This window comes from Macrotis lagotis, chromosome 3 (assembly GCF_037893015.1).
Source record: "Macrotis lagotis isolate mMagLag1 chromosome 3, bilby.v1.9.chrom.fasta, whole genome shotgun sequence".
Classification (NCBI taxonomy): Eukaryota; Metazoa; Chordata; class Mammalia; order Peramelemorphia; family Peramelidae; genus Macrotis; species Macrotis lagotis.
Genome location: NC_133660.1, coordinates 158538387 through 158563245, shown reverse-complemented (window position 1 = coordinate 158563245; position 24859 = coordinate 158538387). Strand labels below are relative to the sequence as shown.

The following is a 24859-nucleotide window of genomic DNA, read 5'->3' as shown; positions in this document are numbered from 1 at the left end:
GCAAAGATAATTATTTTGCCAAGGATCCCAAGAGGGAGCAGCCAGAAAGTGTAGTGCAAGTGTCAGGAAAATGCAGAAAAGAAAGGATGTCTAGGTGGGGAGAATTGTCAGTAAAATCAAATGAAGTATAGAGGACATTGCATCACCCTGGGGCAGGAATCCTTAACTTATTTTAGCTTCATGAATCTTTGATAATATTGTGAAATCCTTGGGCTCATCAGAATAATGTTTTTAAAAGTCATAAAATAAAGTACACAAATTATATTGAAATGCAGTTATCCTTGATTTTAAAATCTGAGACCCCAGAACCTCAGCTCAGGGGCAGCCAAGATGACAGAGACAGACCAAGAAGTTGTCTAAGCTCTTCCTACTTTACCTCAACATTAAATCAAGATGCTAAATGGACTTTAGAAGACTCTAAATGGACTGAAACGATCGTCTAGCTCAAGATATCATAGCATTTCTGAAATGTCTGTCTCACCTGGGTAAAAGGGGAGGACAGCCCAGAACAGGTGGGAGCAGGACAAGACAGAGGGAAGTGTGTAATCATACCACTGATCAAGAACCAAGGACCCAAGGTACAAACTCAGGAGTCCAGGGATAGAACAAATCAGCTATGAGACTTCCAACCCCAGCACAGAAGGAAAGCCCCAGAATCTCCACGCAAAAGGCACAACTAGACTGGGCAAGTCCCAGTGCATTGAACAAGCCTCCAGCACCTGCAGTCCCAGTATTGAATACCAGAGACTAGAAATCAGCATAAAAAGCTTTGCCCTGGGCCCTTGTATCCTAGGAGCAGAGCTCAACCTTTCAAAATGAGCAAAAAATTCAAAAGTGTACTTGAACATAGAAAGTTACCATGGTGACAGGGAAGAACAAAACACAAACTCAGAAGGGGACAGCAGTGACAAAATGCATATATATGTGAAGCTTCAAAGGGAAATATGCATTGCTCTCAAACTAAAAAAAATTCTCTTTGAAGAGATCAAAAAAAATTTTAAAATCAAGAAAGAGGTAGATGAAAATCATAAAAAAAGAAATTAGAGTTGTGAAGAATTATTTTTTAAAAAGAATCAAAAGCTTGGCAGAGAAAGTACAAAAATTGACTGATGAAAAAGAATCCTTAAAATAGAATTGGCAATATAGAAAAAAAATCTGAAGAAGAATGTTTTCTTTGAAAGTAGAATTGGCCAAATAGAAAGGGAGATACAAAAGTTAACTGAAGAACATAAATCCTTTAAAAAAATAGAATTGGATAAGTAGAAGCAAATGACAATATGGTATCTCAAGTATCAATCAAACAAAATTAGAAGAGATAAAAAGGCAGGAGTTGTGGAAGCAGGATGGGGGGGGTGGGATAAGGTGGCTCAGAAACTTGAGGTACAGGACTTCATCAGGAGTCTTTTCCAGGATGGAGTCAACCCAAGCAAGGTGACACATTCCATCATATGACAGAAGTACTTAAACTCATGGATCTTACAGCTAAAATACCCGTAAGAGGAACTGCTAAAGATGCAGGAGGGGGATGAGGAAGAAGAAGAGGAGCTACTATCTGAGTACCAGCACCAGGACTGGGTGTAGTGACCCTCAGCTCAACCAATGCTTCCAGAATATCCCAAATGAAGAAGAGGAGGAAGCTGTGGATCATCCCAAAGACAGAGCCCAGGTCAGATTACTCATGATCCCCAATAGGATAGCTTCCCAAGCCCCCCAAAGTCCCTAACAGGGAATGAATGGTATAACAGAAGCATCTCCCAATAAGAAGTGGAGGAAGGAGCATGAAGAGATTCTAACACCATTCAACAAATGACAACTAAGGAGAATGAGGACCCTGGGAAGGGAAGAAGTGGAGGAGAAGGAGGAGGAAGAGGAAGAGGAGGAAGAGGAGTTTAGGGCTTTGTAAGAAGAAAGGGGGGGAAGGAGTTGCTGGAGGGGGAGAGCAAAAACTGAAGTGAAGAGAAAGGGTTAGAGTGAAGGAAGCAATCAAGCCAGGAAAGAAGTAGAAAGTAATGAAGGGAGTAAGAAAAGCTATGTTAGCAACAGAATGATCAGACTGACAATGAGGGTGGAGAACAGTGTGACAACTCAAAAGAGGGGATGAAAAGTCTCATAGGAAATGAAGGCATATTCTGCCAGGATGAGGGTGGTAGAAAACTCAGTGAAGGAGGAAAATTAGTGTAGAACATAAGAAAAGAAACCTGAAAAGAGAAAAGAGAACCAAAGCAGATTACTGAAGAGAAGACTAGATTTAAGGGGAATTCTGTGAAGAAGTAAATGAGAAAACTGGTGAAAGATAATAGCATGAGTAGTGATGAAGAAAGAAATGAATATTTCAGGGATCAGAAAATAAGGGAATGGAAGAGAGGAAGGAGGTGTATGAAAACAAAAAGAGAAAGGATGTCTCCAAGGGAAGAGAAATTATAGAAAGAAGGAAGACTAAAAGATTGTGGAAGAAGTGAGTGAGGTTAGCAGTGAGATAGAGAAGGGAATGAAAAGAGCTCCAAGTGAGGATAGTGAGGAGGAAAGTAAAACAGATGACAGTAATGAGGACAAAGGGAGCCCAAAACTTTGAGAAAGAGTCTGAAATAAATGAAGATAAGGAAGAAAAGACAACAAAGACTAAAAAGAAAGAGGCCAAAATGGGTCATATACCACCATCTTCTACCTCCTCACAGGATAGTAGCCCAGAGGCCAAATCTAGTAAGGGGCCTCGAAGAACTACCTTGCAGTAATTCAGCTAAAATGCAACATCTGAGCCTTTGTTACCCATAGAAATGACATTAGACTGTTGGATTTCTGCTACCTCCAATTGGTATGACTCAGGGTCCTCAAGGTAGAACTCCAAGATTTAATCTTAGAGTCAACACTTTCCTGGAGAAATGCTGAAGAGTGAAGGAGCAATGGGAGGAGGCAGCAGAGATGGTCTCTTTGGAAGTCAGTAACATCATCAGTAGTTCAAGTTGATCTTGGAGACACAAATGCATAGAATCCATGTGGGGAAGTTGGGCTACTGCAGGAGAATCTATACAACTGAAGAGTCCTGAATAAAGATGGAGTTGAGCCTAGGATCCAACTATCACCTAATGATAGGTCAGACCTTTGGAACATCATCAGCAGTGATGGCATAGTGACTAAACAACCCATTTGCTTCCAGAAAATGCAGCATCACTGAGCAGGAGGAATCTGGTTCTGTTCTTGCATAAAAAGAAGATATATATATATATATATATATATATATATATATATATATATATATATATACACACACATACAATTCAATGACCAAGGGATCAGAGTCAAAATTATATCACTTAATATTTTAGCATAAAATGATCAGCAAGATTGGAATCTCAACTACTCAGCAAAACTGAGTATAATCTTTGAGGGGAAAAGATGGAAATTCAATTAAATAGGGGACTTTGTAAATGTCCTGATGAAAAGATCAGAGCTGAACAGAAAAATTTGATCTTCAAACATGAGAGATGAATTACAAAGTAAACAGGAAAGAACTGAGGTTATACTATTTTCCTCATTAAACAAGAATATGATTCTTGAAACTCTTCAACCTTTATCTCTACTATGACAGGTAAAAGGAGTGTACATAGACAGAGGGTGAGGTATTAACCTGATTTAGATGTGATGCTATTACAATGAGGGTTGAAAAAAAGAATTGTACTGACAGGAGGAATGGGGGAGGAAGCATTAAGTAAATTACATAACATAAAAATATGTAATTTGCATAGGTAAATTATATAACATAAATTACATTAAGTAAATTACATAAATAATATACATGAAAAGTTAGAGAAGAGAATTATAATAGAGAGAATGTTTAGAGGGGGTAAGAATTGCTTTAATCTTACTCTTATGAAATTTGACTCAAAGCAAAAAAAAGTATATAACAAACAGTAAACATCTTACACCAAAGATAAATAGGAGGGGATTGGGGAAAAGAAAAAAAAGGAGCAGATGAATGGAGGGCAGAAGTAGGAAGAAAAAGAGGGACGGAAAGGGAGTAGCAAATTGAGGGAGGTAGTAATCAGAAGTAAAACAGAAGAAATAGAGTGAAAGGGGAGAGCAAAAACAGGGGGTGGGGGAATAGGACAGAGTGAAATAGAGAGTGAATAATCATATTTGTGAATGTGAATGGAAGGAACTCTCACATAAAAGGGAAGTATATTATAGAATGAATTAAAAATCAGAATCTTATTTGTTTCTTTCAAGAACACATTTGAAGCTGAAAGATATACACAGAATAAAGATAAAATAGTATCAGCAAAATAAATTCTGCTTCAACTGAAGTAAAAAATGCCAGAGATAGTGAAAAAGAAAAAGTGACAAAAAATGTCAGAGACAGACAAAGCCAAAGCAACAACAGATTTAATGAAAGGATATAAAAAATGAAAATTGCATCTTGCTAAAAGTCACCATAGACAATGAAGTAATGTAATAAAGTAATAACTAAACATATATGCACCATGTGATATAGTATCAAAATTCTTGAAAGATGAGTTAAGTGAATTACAGGAAGAAAAAGTCAGCAAAACTATACTATTAAGGGATCTCAATCTACCTCTATCAGTGTTATATATATCTAAACACAAAATAAACAAGAAAGTAAGGAGTTGAATAGAATTTTAGAAAAGTTAGATATGATTGACCTTTGGAGAAAAATAAATAAAAATAGAAAGGAATATTTCTCTTTTTCTCATTGCTACATGGCACCTGCCAAAAAATTACCATATATTAGGATATTAAAAACCTCATAATCAAATGCCAAAAGATAAAATTATTAAATACATCCTTTTCAGATCATGATGCAACTAAAATTGTGTGTGATAAGGGACCTTGGAAAAAGACTAAAAATCAGTTTGAAACTAAATAATTTTTTTCCTAAAGAATGATTGGGTCAAACAACAGATCACAGAAACAATCAATAATTTCATACAATAATACATTAGCAATAATAATACTTATAATAATAATAATAATAATAATAATAATAACAATAATGAGTTCACCTACCAAAAATTATGGGATACAGCCAAAACAATTCTCAGAAGTTTTATATCTCTAAAAGCTTACATTTAGAGAAAAAGGTGGTCAATGGTCAAGCAATTAAATAACTAAGAAAAGGGGTGGCTAGATGGCACAGTGGATAGAGCACCGGCCTTGGAGTCAGGAGTACCTTAGTTCAAATCCGGCCTCAGATGCTTAATAATGACCTAGCTGTGTGGCCTTGGACAAACCACTTAACCCCATTGCCTAGCAACTCCCCCCTTAAAAACAAACCCACAAACAAACAAACACATAAAACAAATAAATAAATAAGGAAAAAAGCAAACTAAAAATTCCCAGTTAAATACCAAATAAAAAAATTTTGAAAATCAAAAGAAATATTAACAATATTGAATATGAAAATACATAAATAATAACTATAAATGAGTTGATTTTATGAAAAAGCAAATAAAATTGATAAATCTTTGGTTAATTTTATTTTTACAAAAAGAAAGAAGAAAAGCAAATTACCAGTATCATAGCTGAAAAGAGTGAATTCACCCCCAATGAAAAGGAAAGTAAAACATTAATTCTGATATAACTGTATGCCAAGTAACATGGCCGTCTAAATGATATAGATATAAATTTATGAAAAATATAAATTTCCCAGACCATTAGAGGAAATAAAATGTTTAAATAACCTATTTAAAAAAAAGAAATTGAAAAATCCATCAATGAATGCCCTATGAAAAATATCTAACTTCAATGAATTTATAAATGAATTTTCAAATTAATTTTAATGCAACATAGACAATTTGGAAAAATAAGCAAAGTAGTTGTCCTAATAAATTCCTTTTATGACATCAATATAATGTTGATGTCTAAATCAAGAAGAATCAAAACAGAGAATCATAAGTCAATTTTTGTACTGAAAATTGATGCAAAAATCTAAATAATATCTAAGCAAAGAGATTATAGCAATTTATGATCAGGATAATCTGGTGGGATTTTATACCAGGAATGCAGAACCAGTTCAGTATTAGGAAAACCATCATCATCATTGATCATATCGATAACAAAACTAGCAGAAATCATTTGATTATCTCCATAGATGTTAAAAAAGTTTTTTTGACGAAATATAATACCCATTCCTATTTAAAATGCTAGAGAGGATAGGAATAAATGGAGTTTTCCTCAAAATTATTCCATGTCTATGAAAAACCATAAGTAAACATTATATGTAATTGGCATAAACTAGAAGCTTATTGAGATCAGAATGAATTTATGCTATTATTAGTCTCTATTTTTCTAGAAATGTTAACTTTAACAATAAGAAAAAAAAGGAAGTTGAAGCATAGAATAGGCAATGGGAAAACAAAACTCCTTGCAAATTTAGACAATTATAGACTATCAACCGAAAAATCTTAAAAAACTTTACATTATTAATAACTTTAGCAAAGCTTCAGAATAAAATATAGCCCATAATTACCAATAACTATCAGCAGTAAAAGATATAAAGGGAAATCCTATTTAAATCCTATTTACTGCACAAAATATAAATTATTTGGGTGACTACCTGCCAATAAAAACCAAGGAACAATATGAGAACAATTACAAAACACTTCTTTATAACAAATAATATCAAATCTAAACAAATGGAAAATGTCAATTGCTTATGGTTAGGCTGAGCTAATATAATGAAAACAACAATTCTATCTAAATTAAACTACTTATATAATGTCATACTATTTTAACTACCAGCTATTACTTTATTGTGCTTTAAAAAAAGCAAAATTCATCTGGAAGAACAAAATATCAAAAATAACAAAGTAATTAATGAAAAATTTCAAAGGAAGATAGTATCTTCATACCAGAATATATGATAAAACAATAACTATATGAACTATCTGGTACTGGCTAAGAAATAGAGAGGTGGAACAGGTGGATGTATAAAAACAATAATAAATAACTATGGTAATCTATTATTTGATTAACATAAAGATTCCAGGTTTGGGAAAAAGAACTCACTATTCAACAAAAACTTCTGAGAAAAGTGGAAGATAATATGATGGAAACTAGATATAACAACATTTCACACCCTATACCAAGACAAAGTCAAAATAGGTAAATGATTTACACATAAGGAGTGATATTATAAATCAATCAGAAGATTAAGGAACAGTTTTCCTGTTAGATCTATGGACAGGGGAAGAATTTATGACTAAATAATAGATACGCAAACATTATAAAATGTAAAATGGATAATTTTGATTTTATTAAGTTCAAAAGGTTTTAGAAAAACAAAACCAACACCACCAAAATTAGAGGGAAAGCAGACAGTGGGTAAAAGATTTTTACAGAGTGTTTCTAATAAAAGTCTCATTTCTTTTCTTTTAAAATATAATAAATATAAATATATAAACATGTATAATAAATATAAATAATACATAAATATTTTTTAATTTTTAAAATATAGAGAATTGAATCAAATGTATAAGAATACAAGTGATTGCTTAATTGATAAATGGCCAAAGGATAAAGAGGCAATTTATATCTGAAGTAATTAAAGATATCTATGATCATATTAAAAAAAAGCTCAAAAAAATTTTTGATTAGAGAAATGAAAATTAAAACAACTCTAAAGGATCACATCACACCTATCAAACTGGCAAAGAAAGAAAAGGAAAGTAATGAGTGCTGGAAGCGATGTGGAAAAACTCAATCGATAGAGTAGTAAACTGATCTAACCATTCTGGGAAATGATCTGGAACTACGTCCAAAGGGATATAAAATTATACATGCCCTTTGATATAGCAACTAGGTCTTCATACCAAAGAGATCATGGAAAAAAGAAAAATTCCACATGTACAAAATATTTATAGCAGTTCTTTTTGTGGTGGAGAAGAATTGGAATGAGGAGATTCCTGTTAATTGAGGAATGGTTGGGAACTTATGGTATATGACTGTAATGCAATACTTTGATCTACCAAAAAAAATGATGAACCAGTAGATTACAAATATCCTGGAAAGAATTTATGCTGTGAGGTGAGTAGAAACAGTAGAATATTTTACACCATTAACAACAACACTATGATAGACATCTTTTCTCAGCAATACAGTGATCATAGACTATTCTAAGTCTTGTGATGGAAAATGCTTTTGACATCCTCCAGATTCAGTACCGTGTAATCTAACTGCAGATTTAAAGCTTACTATTTTCATCTTTCATTTTTTTTTGTTTTTTTCTTCTAGTATTTTTTTCCTTTTTTTCTGATTCTTCTTTCACAACATGACTTACTAATAAGGACATATGTTTGACATGATTATAACTTACCTGACATTAAGTAACATATCAGATTGCTTGCTGTCTTGCTGAGAGGGATTGGAAGTAAGAAAAAAAAATTTGTAACTCAAATTTCTAGAAAAAACAAAGCTGAGGGGCGGCTAGGTGGGGTAGTGGACAAAGCACCGGCCCTGTAGTCAGGAGTACCTGGGTTCAAATCTGGTCTCAGACACTTAATAATAACCTAGCTGTGTGCCCTTGGGCAAGCCACTTAACCCTGTTTGCCTTGCAAAAACCTAAAAAAAATGAAAGCTGAAAACTATATTTACATGTAGTTGGAAAAAATAAAATCCGATTAAAATTAAGAAAGACCAAAGTATAAAATAAATTAATCTATCAATATATAATTTAAAAAAATCATAGATGCCAGGTTAAAAATCTCTTCTCTAGAGTGACTTATTAGGGACTTGTGTTTGACTAGATTGTACATTAAGTAACTTTTAACATTTGATAACAGCTATTGTATGGAACTTAAAACCTTCATTTCTTTAGGCTAAAATTTAGTGATTCCTTAAATCATTGCTATAATGATGAAGATGATGATGATGATAACATCACCACACTTTTATCTAGTCGTTCTGTATTTAAAGTATTTTTCTCATAAGAATCCTTTGAATAGATAATACTAGTAGTATTATCATTATTTTTAGGGTGAGGAAAATGAAATTAGGAGAACTTAAGTTCTGTCCTTTTTCACATTGCTGAGAAATACTTGAAGTATGGAGTAATTGCAGGTATTGTGAGACAAATTTTATTATTTTTCTAAAAAAAACTATAGGGTTTTTTAATAGGCCACTTTTCTGAATTCCTAGCTTTTTTTATAACCTCTTTTGATGACACTGCTCGATTCCTGATAAGAGGAAAAAGCTAGAAAAAAAATGCCTTAAAATTATCTGTCTTACCTAACCTGATCTGATTACCATAGGAGGTGGGTATGACAACCTGTGGTCAAAACCACAAGAAATATACAAAATACCTGCAAAGATGATTCCACTCACCATCCCTACATGGAATGTGCACACATTTCTAGAATACACAAAATCCAGTAGACCTGAAAAACAAATAACTGCTGTTGTGAGAGATCTCAAAAGGTATAACATCCAAATAGAAACCTGGAATGAAACAAGACTGTCAAATGAAGGCCAGCTTTCCAAAGTTAGAGTATGCATTTTGCTGGAGTGGCTGCAGTGAGTGGCTCCATAAAACTGGAGTAGTTTTTGAAATCATAGCTAGTCTAGTTAACAAGCTTGTTTGCCCACCAAAAGGAATAGATAACAGACTCATTACAATGCGATTGACATTTGCAGAACACATCATGTTACCATCATCATCCATGTCTTTGACCCCACCATGACAAACGCTGATGAGGTAAAAGAAAAATTATGAGGGCCTGGAGACCTTTATCATCAATATACCAAAATAAGACAATAATTCTGGGTATCTTTAATGGTACTGTAGACACAGACTAACAGACATGGCAGAGCCCTTGGGAGGAATGGAGTTGGAAACCATAACAGCAATGATCAGAGACTACTAGAAACTTGTCCACCTCAAGACATTCTCATCACCAATACTGTTTTCCATTTCCTTAGATACAAAAAAGCTTAGTGAATGCACCCTTACAGCAAACATTGACATATAATAGATCACTTGAAATTTTTAAATTTATTTTTATTTTATTTTTCTCAAATTACATACAAAGATAATCTTCAATATTCATCCTTTTGGAAACCATTGAATTCCAATTTTCTACTACACTCCCTTCCCTCCTCCCTCTCCATGGCAGCAAAAAACTGATATAGGTTTACTTGTTCAGTTGTGTTTAGCTTATGTTTATATTAGTCATGCTGTGAAAGAACTAAAAAAACATGAGAAAGAAAAATGAAATAAATTTTAAAAATTAACAGTATGATTTGCTTTGCAGTCAGACTCCATAGTTATTTTTTTTTTCTTTGCATGTGAATGGTATTTTCTATAATGGTTTCTCAGGATTGCCCTTGATCATTGAACTGCAGAGAGGAGCTGCATCCATTATAGTTGATCATCTCACATTGTTGCTGTTATTGTGTACAATGTTCTCCTGATTCTATTCACTTTGCTCAGCATCATTTCATTCAAGGTTTTCCAGGTTTTTCTGAAGTCAGGCCACTCATAATTTCTTACAGAACAATAGTACTCCAACAAATTCGTGTACCATAGTTTGTTCAGATACTCCCCTATGGAAGGGCATTCCCTTAATTTCCAATTCTTTGCTACAAAGAGAACTGCTAAAATATTTCTTTATGTTTGTGTCTTTTTCCATTTTTTTATAATTTGTTTGGGATATAGACCTAGTAGTAGTAGTAGTAGTGCTGCTGGATCAAAGGGTATGCATAGCTGATTGCCCTTTAGGCATAGTTCCAAATTACTCTCCAGAATGGTTAGATGTTCACAATTCTACCAATTGTGCTTTAGTGTCCAAGGTTTCCCACATCCTTTCCAAAAGTGATTGTTTTCCTTTTTTATCATTTTAGGCAATCTGAGAGTTAAGAGGTGAGTTTTTTTTTTTATTTCATTTCTCATATTAATGATGATTTGGAGCATTTTTATATTGTTATTATAGATAGCTTTAAGTTCTTCATCTGAAAACTGCTTGTTCATATTCTTTGACTATTTGTCAATTAGAGAATGACTGGTATTCTTATAAATTGGAATCAGTTCTCTATATATTTTAGAAATGAGTCTTTTATCAGAAAGACTAGCTGTGAAAATGCTTTCCCAGATGTCTATATTCCTACTAATCTTGGGTATAGTAAAATTATCCATTTGATAACACAACTTTCTTTCTCTCTCTTTTTTGTCATAAAGTCCTCCCCTTTCCGTAGATCTGACAGATAAACCTTATTTTTTTAACTGGATCATGACATTACAATTTTTAACTGATTTGACTTTAGGGAAATGAGACACAGAGGATGTGATAGTGACACAAAGATAATGAGAGGCACAAATTGATGAGCTGATCATAAACTTATCTTCTCCAAAGAAAATAATCTCATTCAACAAAAATAGTGTCATCAAAGCAAAATGACTATGAAAAAGATTTAATGTCAGCAGATTAGACTGTTTCTCTGAGTAAAGTGTTTGTTTCTAAACTACAGGGAAAGTTGAGTCAGCCCATGGGAGCAATAGTGGAGCAAAGTAAAAGGAGCAGGCACCTAGATCTTTATCCCAAAGAAATCCCCCAAAATAAAACAAAAACAAACAATGCCCCCAAACCCTACATGTGCAAAAATATTGAAGTAATTTCCTTAGTGTAAAGAATTAGAAATTGAATGGATACCCATCAATTGAGGAATGGCTAAACAAATTGTGTCATATGAATGTGAAGGAACAGTATTGTTCTATAAGAAATCAGGAGTGATGGGATTTCAGAATAACCTGAAAGAACTTGTATGAACTTTTTCTGGCTGAAAAGAGCAGAACTAGAAAAATATTATACACACTAACAGTAACAGTGAGTGATGATCACTTGTGAGGGACTTCAGCAGTACAATAATCAAAGATAATTCTAAATGAAAAATATCCATATCCAGAGAAAGAACTGGGGAGTTTAAATACAGACCAAAGCTTGCTATTTTCATTTTCAAAACTTATCTTATATATTATATATTTCCTCTCTAACATTTATTTTTCTTACATTTTGATCTGATTCTTCTTTCATAAAAATGATTGATAGTGATCTATGTTTAGCATGGTTAAATTCTTAGAGCCTATATTAGATGCTTTCAGTCAGAGGGAGGAGAGAGGGAAGGAAAGGAGTGAGGGGAAAAAACATAAAAATTCAAAACCTTGCAAAAAATAGTTGTTGAAAACTACAGTTCTATGTAGTTGGAAAAATAAATAAATTGAATATTTAAATTAAAAAAGAAAGAAAAGTAGCAGACAGATTTCAGAATTTTGTTATCCAGAACACATTTGTTCATTTGGGCCAGAAACTCAAAAATATGAAGATTATATTATGAAAATGATGACAAAATTCAGAAGCGGTAAATGAAAAATGAGAACTCCACAGGTTTTACCAGAAGGACAATTCATCCATCTCAAAGAAGGAAGCATATACTTCCCCATCAAATGACAAACACAAGTGAAGTTTAGAAAGAAGCAGGATACTTGACTCAGTAAGAAGGCAGTTAAAATTCAGTCTTATGTTGATAATAATATTCCAACATGCATTTATGGTGCCCTAAAGGTTATTATGGCCCAAAGTCCTTTGAATACTACTTAACTCCTTTCCTGTGACAAAGCATTATTCCAGTTGAGATTTATAAGGTGGGAGGTCTATTGCTCATAAAAAATACCAATTGAAATTTTATAGTTTTTAAGGCAAGAAGGGGTTATCTCCCAGAAGCACAAGGAACACCTCCATTGACCATCTATATAAAAGTAAAGGAAAAAAATTATTCTGTTAACAGTCAAAGGGGAAATCTCTCCCTTATTCACTGTTAGCAAAATTCTTTCCAGAGTTCTCCTGTATGGCTTCAGAAAGGAACAAGAAATGGTCAATATGGTTTTTGATGCCCAACATCTCCAGAAAAATGCCAATAACAGAAAAAAGGTCTATACACAATGTTTATAGATATGACAAAAGTTTTTGATACTATCGGTCATGAGGGTTTATGGCAAATTTTGCTGAAATTTTGTTTCCAAGACAAGTTTATCAGTATTATATGCCAACTTCATGACAACAAGCTTTCTGAATAAGAGGTTCTTGATAATGGGCGATGCTCTTATGCTTTCCCAGTCTCTAATGGAATGAAACAAGGCTGTGCTTGCTGTCATATATTTTAGCTTGATGTTTTATGCCATGGTATCAAACTACTTCAATGAAGATACATTTGGAATCAAAGTCAGTTACCACACTGAACCTAAATTCTTTAACTTGTAAAGGCTACAAATTAAGACCAGAATGGAGGATGTTTGGTACTTGATTATCAGTTTATAGATGACTGTGCACTCCATGAGTCTCTGAAGCTGAGATGTAACAAAGTATGGATCAGTTTTCTGCTGCTGGACTAATAGCACCAAGAAAACACAGAGCCAGCATCAGCCAACAGTATAACATCCATATATATGGAACCATTAATTACAACAAATGGAGACATTTTACATAGTATGATTAAGTTCACGTCCTTTGGAAGTCTTCTTTCCAAGGATGTACACATTAATAATGAGGTTGACATGCACACATTGCCAGATCAGTGTTTGAGAGTCTCTGAAGAAAAGTGTGGGAGAGTAGAGGTATTAGACTGACTACCAAATTGAAGATCTACAGAAAACATTGTGTTGAACTCATTGCTATATGCCTGTGAAATCTGGACAGTTTACCAGCACCATTCCAGGAAACTGAATCATTCCAATTTAAATTGTCTTAGGAAGATCACCTGGCAGGAGAAGAAACTAGATACTGAGATTCTTTCTTGAGTTAACCTGCTAAACTCTTCTGTAGAGAATGCAATATTCATTGGCTTAACCATGTTCAATGTCAAGCATATACTCACCTAAAAGATTCTTTTATGGAGAACTCACATAGAAGAATATCATCAATATCTGTCTTAAGATCTTTCAGCTTGATTCCTAGACATGGAAGGTACCATCCAGTAGGGCATGCTCTCATCTTTAAGCAAAGAAGAATTGAAGTTGCTCAAAAACCACACGGATTTAGAGATTTCCCCACAAATGTTCATATGGGTTATTTGTGTCTGATCTGGGGTAGAGTTCCAAACTCATATTGGTCTGATCAGAAAAAAAAAAAAAACTTGACACATTGTGACTTGATTATGTCTTAGTGATGTCATTTTGTTCCTCTTTGAGAAAGGACAAATATATACATATGTAGTGAATATGAAAGGCAGAATTTCTATTCAAGTCTGCCAATCTTCAAGACCAGCACTCTACACTGGGCCACACTTCTTTGGAAATTATCTACTATTAGAGTAGCTTATCTCCCAAAATCACAGCAGTACCATCATGTATGGGTATAGCACTTCAAAGTATTTATTCCATTTGCACATATCTCATTTGATCTTCTCAGTATTCTGTGAGATAGATACAAAAGCTGTTTTATAGATTGCCCCTATTTTATGGATGACAAAATTGTTAGATGACTGTTGTCATTGAATAATGAACATCAGAATTTGAATCAGAGACAAATTAGTCTGGTAGTTTTCTTACCAAAACCCATGGCATTTTTCAAATAGATGGGTTAGTATTATCTGTAAAGGATCTCATAGAAGAGATTATTGAAACAATTTAGATTGGAATAGATAACATCTATAGTTAACTCCAACTCTAAAATATTTTAAGTACTTAATCTTATGATTATAGTCTTATGCAATTCAGGATCATCATCCAAATTAAAACAAAAGCAGCAGGTGATAACTATTTCCATACTCCCTGAAAAATGTAGTAGCTAGCTTATCTTCTACTACTGTGCCACATCTCAGAATTTGATGCTTCAAATTTAAAACAGATAAGCAATCAAGTATCATGTAGATTCTGTGTTTAGAGCCATTACACATTCTAGAAAACATTCTCCTTTTATTTTCTAAGCACTTGTTATTTACTCTGGTGTGAGGTTTGCTAAAAAAAAATGCATGAATATACTTAAAAAAATTGAAAGCATACTAATTCTTGGACTACTTCCATTTCAAAATGAGAGGGGTTAAAAGAAGGAAGTGCTTTAATTATCTTTTATTTATGCTGACCTCACAGAAAAAATAATCTAGTTTAAACAAATGGTTTGAAAAACCCTTTGATCACTCCACCAAACAAAATGAAATTTTACTTGATTATTATTAATTTGCAATTAATAATGTTCAAGTTCAATTGGGAGTTCAGGTCATATTTATGTCATATTTATAATAACATACATCTGGATGAAAAAGTAAAAAAATATTAGTTTTAAATATTTGATTTCCCAGACATCTGGATTTGAGGCATGATTGTGACCCATATCAAGACTGTAAAGAAAATCTGGGTGAAATGTTTTAGGTGCAATTCACTGAATCTTTTTAGCATCACACACAAGTATATGTGTATTAGATATATATCTATGTCAAATAATTTAATCCAATAAAATAAATATTTATTATGTGCCTACATATGCCAAGCACTATGTTATGTTCTGGGAATATTAATAAAGAGAAAAACAATCCCCACTCTCTATGAGCTTTCAATATAAAAGGGAGAGGATAACATACAGAGGAGATAGGAAAATGGAGTGGAGGGAGCAATAGGACACAGGGAGTACCCCACATGAGGGCAACTTCTTCCATGGAGATGACACCAGGAAGGGCAGATACACTTCATTGATTGACCTAAGAGTACTAGTTTTAATCAAGGAAGACAATGGTTTGAATTTGCTATTCAACTTTCTAACCCTCAAAAGAAAGATGAAGAAAAGACTGAGAAAGAATTAATCTAGACTTGAATTAACAGCATGATAGTGGATTTATAAGAGTGATCTAATCCTGGGATAAGCATGCTGGGTAGGGAGTATGCATATTTGGGATCCAAAATAATATTAACATATTATATGTACACAGAAATTTATACTTGTAATATAATGTATTTTTGTCTTAATATCCTTTTTTCCCTTGGTTCTAGTTACTTTAGGTATATCAATTTAGTTTGACCCTATTAAGTAACCCCCAAATTTCTTTGTCCTTCCTGTTCTGATTGTCCATACTATCAGTGGTAGATTAATCACTTTCTGAAAACTTTTTATTATTCATCATACTCAATCAAATAATTGAAATTGAAATGTGGACAATATTTTTGTAAAGGTACACAGTAAACTAGTAAATAATTAGAACATACAAACAGTATTCTTTTATTTCAGTATAAGAAAAATGTTGCTTTAATACAGAAATGAATGCAGCTTCAGCCCCTTGGGAGTAACCAATAGAAATCTACATATACCATAGAAGACAAGATGGAGTCTCCAGAAAGGCAGAAAAATATTTTATTTAGTTAGGAGGAACCTGGTTTACCTTTTTTGCTCTGTGTCCTAAATTGATCCCACATTCCTCTGGACTTCCCATGCCTCTGTGAGAGAGTTTGTTCCAGACTTTTGTGGATTTATTTTTTTGTACAAGCTTTTTAAATATGTTTTTTAAACTTTTTCTCCTTGTCTGATTGATATTGAGTAGCATAACAGTTGGAATCTTATGATCAGCAGTCTTTGAAAACCCTGACTGTGGTTACATCAAGATAAATACATGGTTTATAATAATGAAAGTATAAGTGATTTTGTTTTGACACAAGTTAAACAAATCAAAGAGATAACTGATGTTTAAGAAAATATTCCTTCAATCTTATAAAAATATTTCCAAACAAATTCTTGTGCCAGTTTATGCAGTTCCAATAAAATAACCAAATGTGTACAATGAGATTAAAAAAAACAGAAAAATGTGAGAGGGAAAATTTGATGAGTCCAAATTTTCATATGTTAACATGAAGGTATGAACTGGATATTTACATTTTTCAGAATAAGTGTATTTTTAATGAAATATAATTGAATTTGGAATCAGGAGACCTGGTTTTATCTTACTTTTAACTTTTATCTTACTTTTATGATCTTGTGAAAATAACTCAATTTCTTTAAATGGAAGTGTCTCTTTTTGCACACTGTGGATACTAATATCTTCACTATCATTAGTAAAGAGCCATTTTAAAAATTCTTAGTAAAATATGATATACTGTATAATTGTGAGTGATTATCATTGTTATCTTCCAGCAGAAGATAGCTAGTAAGGCAGCTCAAAAAGTTAAAATGAGGCAATATTAATGTAAAGGTATATCATATTATAGTAATATGAGAATATTAGAATTTCAGATGTAGGGTAATTTTTATTATCTGATACTGATTAAAATAAACACAGTCAAGTGAAGAATATGCACAATTCATGTAAATGAAGAACTTTCTGGAAGTCAAACACTAATTAAATGAAAAATCATTGAAAATCTCAGATAGTAGATGATGAAACACTGCCAAACATCAATATTAAAAATGAATTTCACAAGTATTAATTGCATGTTGACAATGTAATATAAATGTTTTGAAATAAATTTTTTGGAATATGAAAGAAATTTTTTATTAATTTTATACCATATTGTCTATTGTTTTTCCAATGGTAGGCATTTATTTTTAATTATAAATATATGGATAAGAATTAAATATATATAGGTGAGTCAGCAACAAAAGTGAGACATTGTTAATGTTTTTGTTTTTTTGTGCATCCCTCTTGTAATTTTCCTTTTATTATTGTTGAGAAAGTTAGTAAAATACGTAATTATGAAATAGGCTCTGATCCGATTTCACCAGACTGCAAATTTAACCACTCAGACCTGGGTTGATGTTTAAACTCCTAGCAGATATTAGGGTAGGGAAACATGACTGTTCATTTGAGGAATTTCCAACAAACCAATCCTGAACAGTTTGGTCAGGCATGCTATTTGGAATAAAATATCCTACAATTATATTGCCATAAAATTTCTAAATATATTTTATTTTGTTAAATATTTCCTTATCACAGTTAAATATTTGAATTGATTTCCAATTCTTTTCCACCACATTCTGAGCTAGTAGTGGCATTGTTGGGTCAAGAGGTATACTTAATTTTAATTTTATAGCTCTTTGGGCATAGTTGCACATTCTTCTCCAGAGTAAGTGGACTATTTCTTAATACTACCAATGATGTATTATTATACCAATTTTTCCACATACTCTCCAGTATTTGACTTTTTCCTATCATATTTAAAAATATGATTGTTTTCAAATGATATATCAAAGTGGTTTTAGTGCTTTTTTTATCTAATCAACATTAATTTAGAACCTTTTAATGTTACCAATGCTTGTATATTATCTCTATTTTACTTATATACAGAGTACATCATGTCGGAATAGACAAATCAAAAGCTGGAATTAAGGTTACAATGTGAAGTATCAACAATCTCAGTTATACACATGATACCACTCTGATGCAAAAAGTGAAGAATTAAGAAACCTTAATGGAATTGAAAGAGCAATATTAAAAAATAAACTGACTTGAAGTTTACCTCACATACACACAAAGAAACACTCTAATATTATTGGCAATTGATCACAGCAATTCCTACCAAAAAAGAGGAAGAAGAAATGGAAGCACTGACAGATTTTTTATTCTTGGGCTCAAGAAATTAAAACAACACATGTTCTTTGGAAGGAAACCTATGACAAATCGGTATAGCATATTAAAAAGTAGAGACATCATCTTGCAAAAAAAGGTACATATAGTCCAAGCTATGATTTTTCCAATAGCAATGTATGGATGTGAGAACTACACTAAATAAGGAAAGCAAAACACCAAAAACATCAATGCTTTTGAATTTTGGTACTGGAATAACTTTTGTCAGCCCCTTTGACAACATGAACAAATTACAGTACTTAAAGGAATCAAGGACATTCACTGGAAAAACAAATAGTGAATCTGAAGTATATTTACTTTGGTAAAATAATGAGAAGATTCATTGGAAAAGATCCAGATTTTGGGAAAGATTGTAGGCAAAGGTAGTTGGTAACAGAAGAAGATAAAAATGTACAGATCCATGGAAGCAAAGAATATGAGTCTGGACATATGTTGGGAGATAGTGGAAGATATGAAGTGCCTGACATGCTATAGATCATGAGGACAAGAAGTTTTGGGCTTTTTTTCCCTAGCTCTATTATATAATTCTTTGGTTGTTATTGCTATGGGACTATGTAAATTATTTTATATAGAATTGTCTTTTTAAACATTTTATTGGTTTGGGGTATCCTTAAGGAATGAATATTTCTCCAAAGATTTGTATTTAGTTATATGAAAAGTATTTTATGATTATGTTCATATAGTCTTTGGATTTTTCTTGGCAAGTAGACTCCCAAGTATTTTATATTATATGCAATAATTTTAGATGGAATTTTTTCCTACCTTTTGCTGCTAGTGTTTATTGGAAATTTATATAGAAATGTTGATGATTTATATGAACTTATTTTATAGCCTGAAAATTTGCTAAAAATTTTAAAGTATTTTAACTAGTTTTTTACTTGATTCTCTAGAATTCTCTAAGTCTGGCTTTATATCAACTGCAAACAGTTATGGTTTTGTATCCTCATTGCTTATTTTTAGTTCTTCAGTTTCTTTTTTCTTGTTTTTTTTCCTTGAATGAACATTTTTAACAAAAATTTTGATTAATAGTGGTAACAATAATGAAAATTCTTGATTCACCCTGATCTTTTAAGGAAGACTTATAATTTATCCCCTTTATAGATAATGCTCTTTGTTTCATAGATTAAAACTTATTTTAATGACTCCATTTATTTCTATACATGTTAATAGGAATAAATCTTGAATTTTTCATCTTTTCTACATAACCATATTTTAGTTGATTTGAACACTTCTAACATAGCTTTCCTAATATTTAACCAGTCATAAATTTCTGGTATCAATTCCATGTATTCATAGTATATTGTGTTTTAATGCATTCTTGCTAGTATTTTATTTGTTTTTCATTATATATTCATTAATAAAACTATTCCATAGTTTTCTTTTTTGTTTTTGATCTTTCTTCATTAGAAATCAAAAACATATTTGTGTCATGAAATGAATTTTCTATGACTCTTTTATTTGCCATTTTTTAAAATAGTTTATAAAAATATTGGAATTAATTGTTCCTTAAGAGTTTGAATGAAGTAACTTGTAAATTCATCTGATGTTAGGATTATTTTTTTTTCTTATAGAGCTCATTCTTGCTATTTCTATTTATTTTTCTATGATAGAATTATTTTATTGTATTTCCTCTTTTTCTCTTCTAGACAATTCATATTTTTGTAAATAATATACCATTCCTTTACATTGTAAGTCTTCTTTCTAATTTTTTAACTATGTCCAAATCATTTATATGATCTTTCTTTTATTGATATATGTATTAAGAAATATAAATTTTCCCCTAAATACTGTATTGGCTGCACACTACAAATTTTGTAATACCATTGTTTCCATTTTCTTTAATAAAATTATGTACCTAATCTAAAATTTCAATTAATTTGATTTGTTTTTGATCAATTCTTTCCTTTAATATTAGACTATTGAATTACCAATTAACTTTCAATCTATAACTCCATTGGGGTCTACTGCTCCAGAATTTGATTTGAGAATATTTTCAAAAATAGTTTGAAAGAGAATGTTGATAGATTCTGTAGTAGTTCTCCCTATTTTCTGCCATCTTAGTTCAACCCTTAAAAGCCTAGCAAACAACTTTAAATGAGAAACAAAGGTAAGTTCAATCTATAGATACCATCAATATTGGGTTGGAAAAGATACATCATAAAAATTAATCAAAGTTCTTTTAGTACACATTAATTAGACAGAATACTTAATACCAGAATTTTGCTGTTTCAAGATTTATTCAATATGTCATTGCATTCTGATTTCCCAATTCTAATTTTTAGTGTTTTTATTTTCTCCAATTAACTGTTCTGTTTCCTTTTCCAGTTGATCAATTTTATTTTTTGAAATGTTACATTCTTTTTTTCAGTGGGTTATTTTTGCTTTTTAAAGAAGTTGATTTCTTTGGTCAATTATTCTTAATTTTCCTGCATGGCTCATTTATTTTTTCCATTTTTCTTTTTATTCTGTTCTTTGGTTTTGAAATTCTTTTTTTTAAGCTCTTCTATGAGTTTTTGAATTTGAGTACAATTCATAGACTCTTTTGAGACTACTGCTGTGGGTAACTTTTCATTGTTTTCTTCTTCTGAGGTGGCATTATTATCATCTTTAACTGCGTAGTAGCTTTCTGTGGTGATCCTTCTTTTAGCTTTTTTGCTCACCTTGAAATATCTGAATTCTAATCCTGGGATATAGGGAGTATACATTCACACTTTTCATTTTGGGACTGGGATGTGGCTTGTTGTTGGCTAAGATGTCATCTATGCAGTCCAGGTCTTGCCTTTGCAGAGATTTATTTCCACCTTTCTATCCAGATTCAGCCTATGTAGTGGTTTGTTTTCAACCCAGTTCTGTCTTTTACTCTGGTGTTCCCACAGGTCAGATTTTGTTTTGGGTTGGGACCCTCCACACTGACAGGACCTGGACTGCACTGTGGCTAAAAACCTCACACTAGTTTTCCCTTTCTCCTGCTTAGTTGGGCTTTATTTCCCCCTTTCCCCTAAAGAGACAGACCTTCACTGAAGATTCTTGGTGGGATCTGAAGCTTTAATGTCTGTGCAGAGGCTTCTTTTAACTTTGGTAGGGAAAAGCTCTGGGAACATGTTAGCTTCATGTCGTCATCTTCCTGTAACTTGATTTTAACCTTTTGTTTAGATAGGTCTCTGATTCCAGAGTGGTGGAAGCTATGTCCAAACCTTTTGAGGGTTTTGCAACTGTTTTCAGAGATACTTCTAGAGATCTGTAAATTGCAATTTCTCCAAGGTCTTATGATCTAAGGAGTTTTTGCCTATTCTCCCGGATTGTGCTGGGGTCTATATGATCTCAAAAACCCCTTTCTGTGCTGGTTTGTAAAGAACGTCCCTGCTCCTCTTCTGCAACAAGTTCTATTATGTTTATGCTCCTCTTCCTGGGATTGGGGTCCCAAACTACAACACAGTTCTGAATATGGGCAAAGCAACAGAGTCCTGCCTCAGTGATAGCAAAGAGACCTCTGTAATCTCCCTCCCCCCCACCTCCTTGTCTTTCATGGACTGTGAACTTTAGAAACAATTGCCATTGCTGATTCACTGGTTCCTGAAGCCTGTTTTGGGTCTGCCCTAGTAAAGCTTGCACTAAATTCTATTCCACTCTCACCCTAGTGCAGCAGAGTTTTACTGCTTACCTTCCAAATTGTTCTTGGCAATCTCTGGACTGAGAGGTTTGGAAACTATTCCCCTACTTCCAGCTCCTGGATTGCTAGGTTTGGTTTGGTCGGGAGTTACCTGGACTGCCCTGTGCTCCTCCCACCTTGCCTGTCTTCCATGTTGTCTTGGGCTGGAAAATTGCTTCACTCACTCTTTTTGTGGGTTCTGACACTATAGAAAAAGTTTAGAGTCAGGGACTCTAAACTCTAAACTGTCAACTGTATTTAGAGTGGTTTGGAAGAGAACTTGGGCAAGTCCCCACCATTTTTGCTCCACCTCCAATTTGGGGTTTTCTTAACAAAAACCCAGAGTGATTTGTCATTTTCTCTTCCAACTCATTTGACAAATGAGTAAACTAAAGCAAACAAGATTAAGTGACTTGCCCAGAATCACTAGTAAGTGTCTGATGTGGAGTTTTTTTTTTTTTTTTTTAATTTTTATTTAAGGCGATCGGGTTAAGTGATTTGCCCATGGTCACACAGCTAGGCAATTATTAAGTGTCTGAGATCACATTTGAACTCAAGTCATCCTGACTATGGGCCAGTGCTCTATCTCCTATGCCACCTTAGCTGCCCATGATATTGAGTTTTAATTAAAATTTTCCTATCTCCCAGCCCAGCTCACTATCTCCTGTACTATCTATCTTCCACCTTTAATTGGCTATTAGATGAAATTAGCTCAATATGTTGGAATTTCTATAATTATTTTCCTTGTACATCAAAACTATTTCTAAATAAATGAACTAAACAAATTCACTTCTTTGGCTGCTAGTCCTAGGTAGTAACTCAATCAAATTGTGAAAAATCAAACTTATTGTTAACTCGTTTTAATCATATTTTTTGAAATCTACTCCTCATCCAATAGTCTCTCTAAATAATAGTTAAATGAAATTAACTAACACAGGATACTTTGACAAATATATATATATATATATATATATATATATATATATATATATATATATACACATATATACATATACACCTAGATAGATAGATAGATAGATAGATATAACTAAATAAAGGGTCATATTTTATCATTCATTTTCCAGGTCCAAAACTGTTTATCATAATTAATCATGTATTGGGTACTTTTTAATCTTGTTTCTTAGATACTATTTCAATACTATGATAATTATGACTTTTCTTCATTTTGGAAATTTTAATTTTAGTGTTCTTTTATTTTTCCTGTATTCATTAATAGTTTATTTTGTTTTCTTGTGTTTATTGTTATTACGAGGCAATAATGTTTTATTTAAGCTTCTTCAGTTTTCCCACAACGGATATGAAACAATTTCTTGGGGCAGCTGAGTGGCGCAGTGGATAGAGCCCCAGTCCAGGAATCAGGAGGACCTGAATTCAAATCCAGCCTCAGACACTTAATAACTACCTTGCTGTGGTGACCTTGGGCAAGTCACTTAACTCCTTGTTAAAACAAACAAAATAATGATTTATTTTTCTTTCTCCCTCCCCCCCCCCCCCGCAAGATCAAAGAATACTATTAAGAATATTGTGGGATAAATGAGACTCATCTCTCTTTGCTCCTTGGGGGAAAAATATCAGATGAACAATAAAATCATCCTACCCATTTGCTTCCATATTCATGTTTATGTACAGAAAGATTTTTATACAAATTCTGTTTTGCACTCATGTACAGAATAGTAGGTTATTTTAGCAGTTGATATTACCATTAATGGAATTCAATAAACCCATAGAAAGTAGTAAATATGTAGTAGACACAAGAATCTTTGTATACAGTGCCATATTATAGTTACTTATCTTATTCAAATAGCAAACCTCACAAAAAGCCAATTCTCAGTGATTCATTACATACTAAAATACACCTTAAAATTATTAAAATCTTGTCTTCAAAAGCTTTAGCAAATGTTTATATAGTGAACTAGATCTTTTCTTATCTAGTTTTTGGATTGGAAAACATATCAATATCATAGGATCATTGGATTTAGAACTGCAAAGAATCTTAGAAAATATCAAGTAGAAAAATATCTACAAAGATAACATGGAAAATAAATAATATACTACAAGTAATAGGATGCTTATGAAAATAAATGCAGGATGTTGGCTAATGGGAAGATTTTTTAATGTCTAAAGGTATCAAGGAAGAACATAAGTGTAGATAGAATTTGAGCTGGGCATTAATGAATGTTATTTGTTAAGTGAAAAAAAAAGAATAGGTGCTTCTAACTTCAGGAACAAACAAATTAAGGTATGGAGACTTATTTAAAGTATATATTGAGTGGCAAATACTTGTACAATTTAATTGGATCACAGGACAGAGCAAAAAGTGATAAAGATAGATAAAATGAGTTTGTGAACTACCACAAATACCAAACAGAGGACTTATACTTTTACTTGAGAAGAGGTGCTTTCAATTATTCAGTAGAAGAGCTCTGTAAATAATCTTTTAAAAATATTATTCTGGAATTTCTTTAAAGAATTAAATGAAGGAAAGCCAGAGTGGAGACAAGAGGATTAGTAAAGCAGTTACTGCATTATTCCAAACAAGTGTTGACAATGATATGGTGATGAAACCTTCAGGTCATTTGCATTAAGATAGGGGGAGATGCTTGTGAGAAGTGTTCTTGAGAT

The 24859-nt window shown here is 32.6% G+C and overlaps 1 pseudogene; it reads left to right on the top strand.

The window, feature by feature from the left end:
* The first annotated feature begins 1269 nt into the window (after positions 1-1269).
* On the top strand, positions 1270-3172 carry LOC141519237 (uncharacterized; annotated as a pseudogene).
* Positions 3173-24859: the final 21687 nt, after the last annotated feature.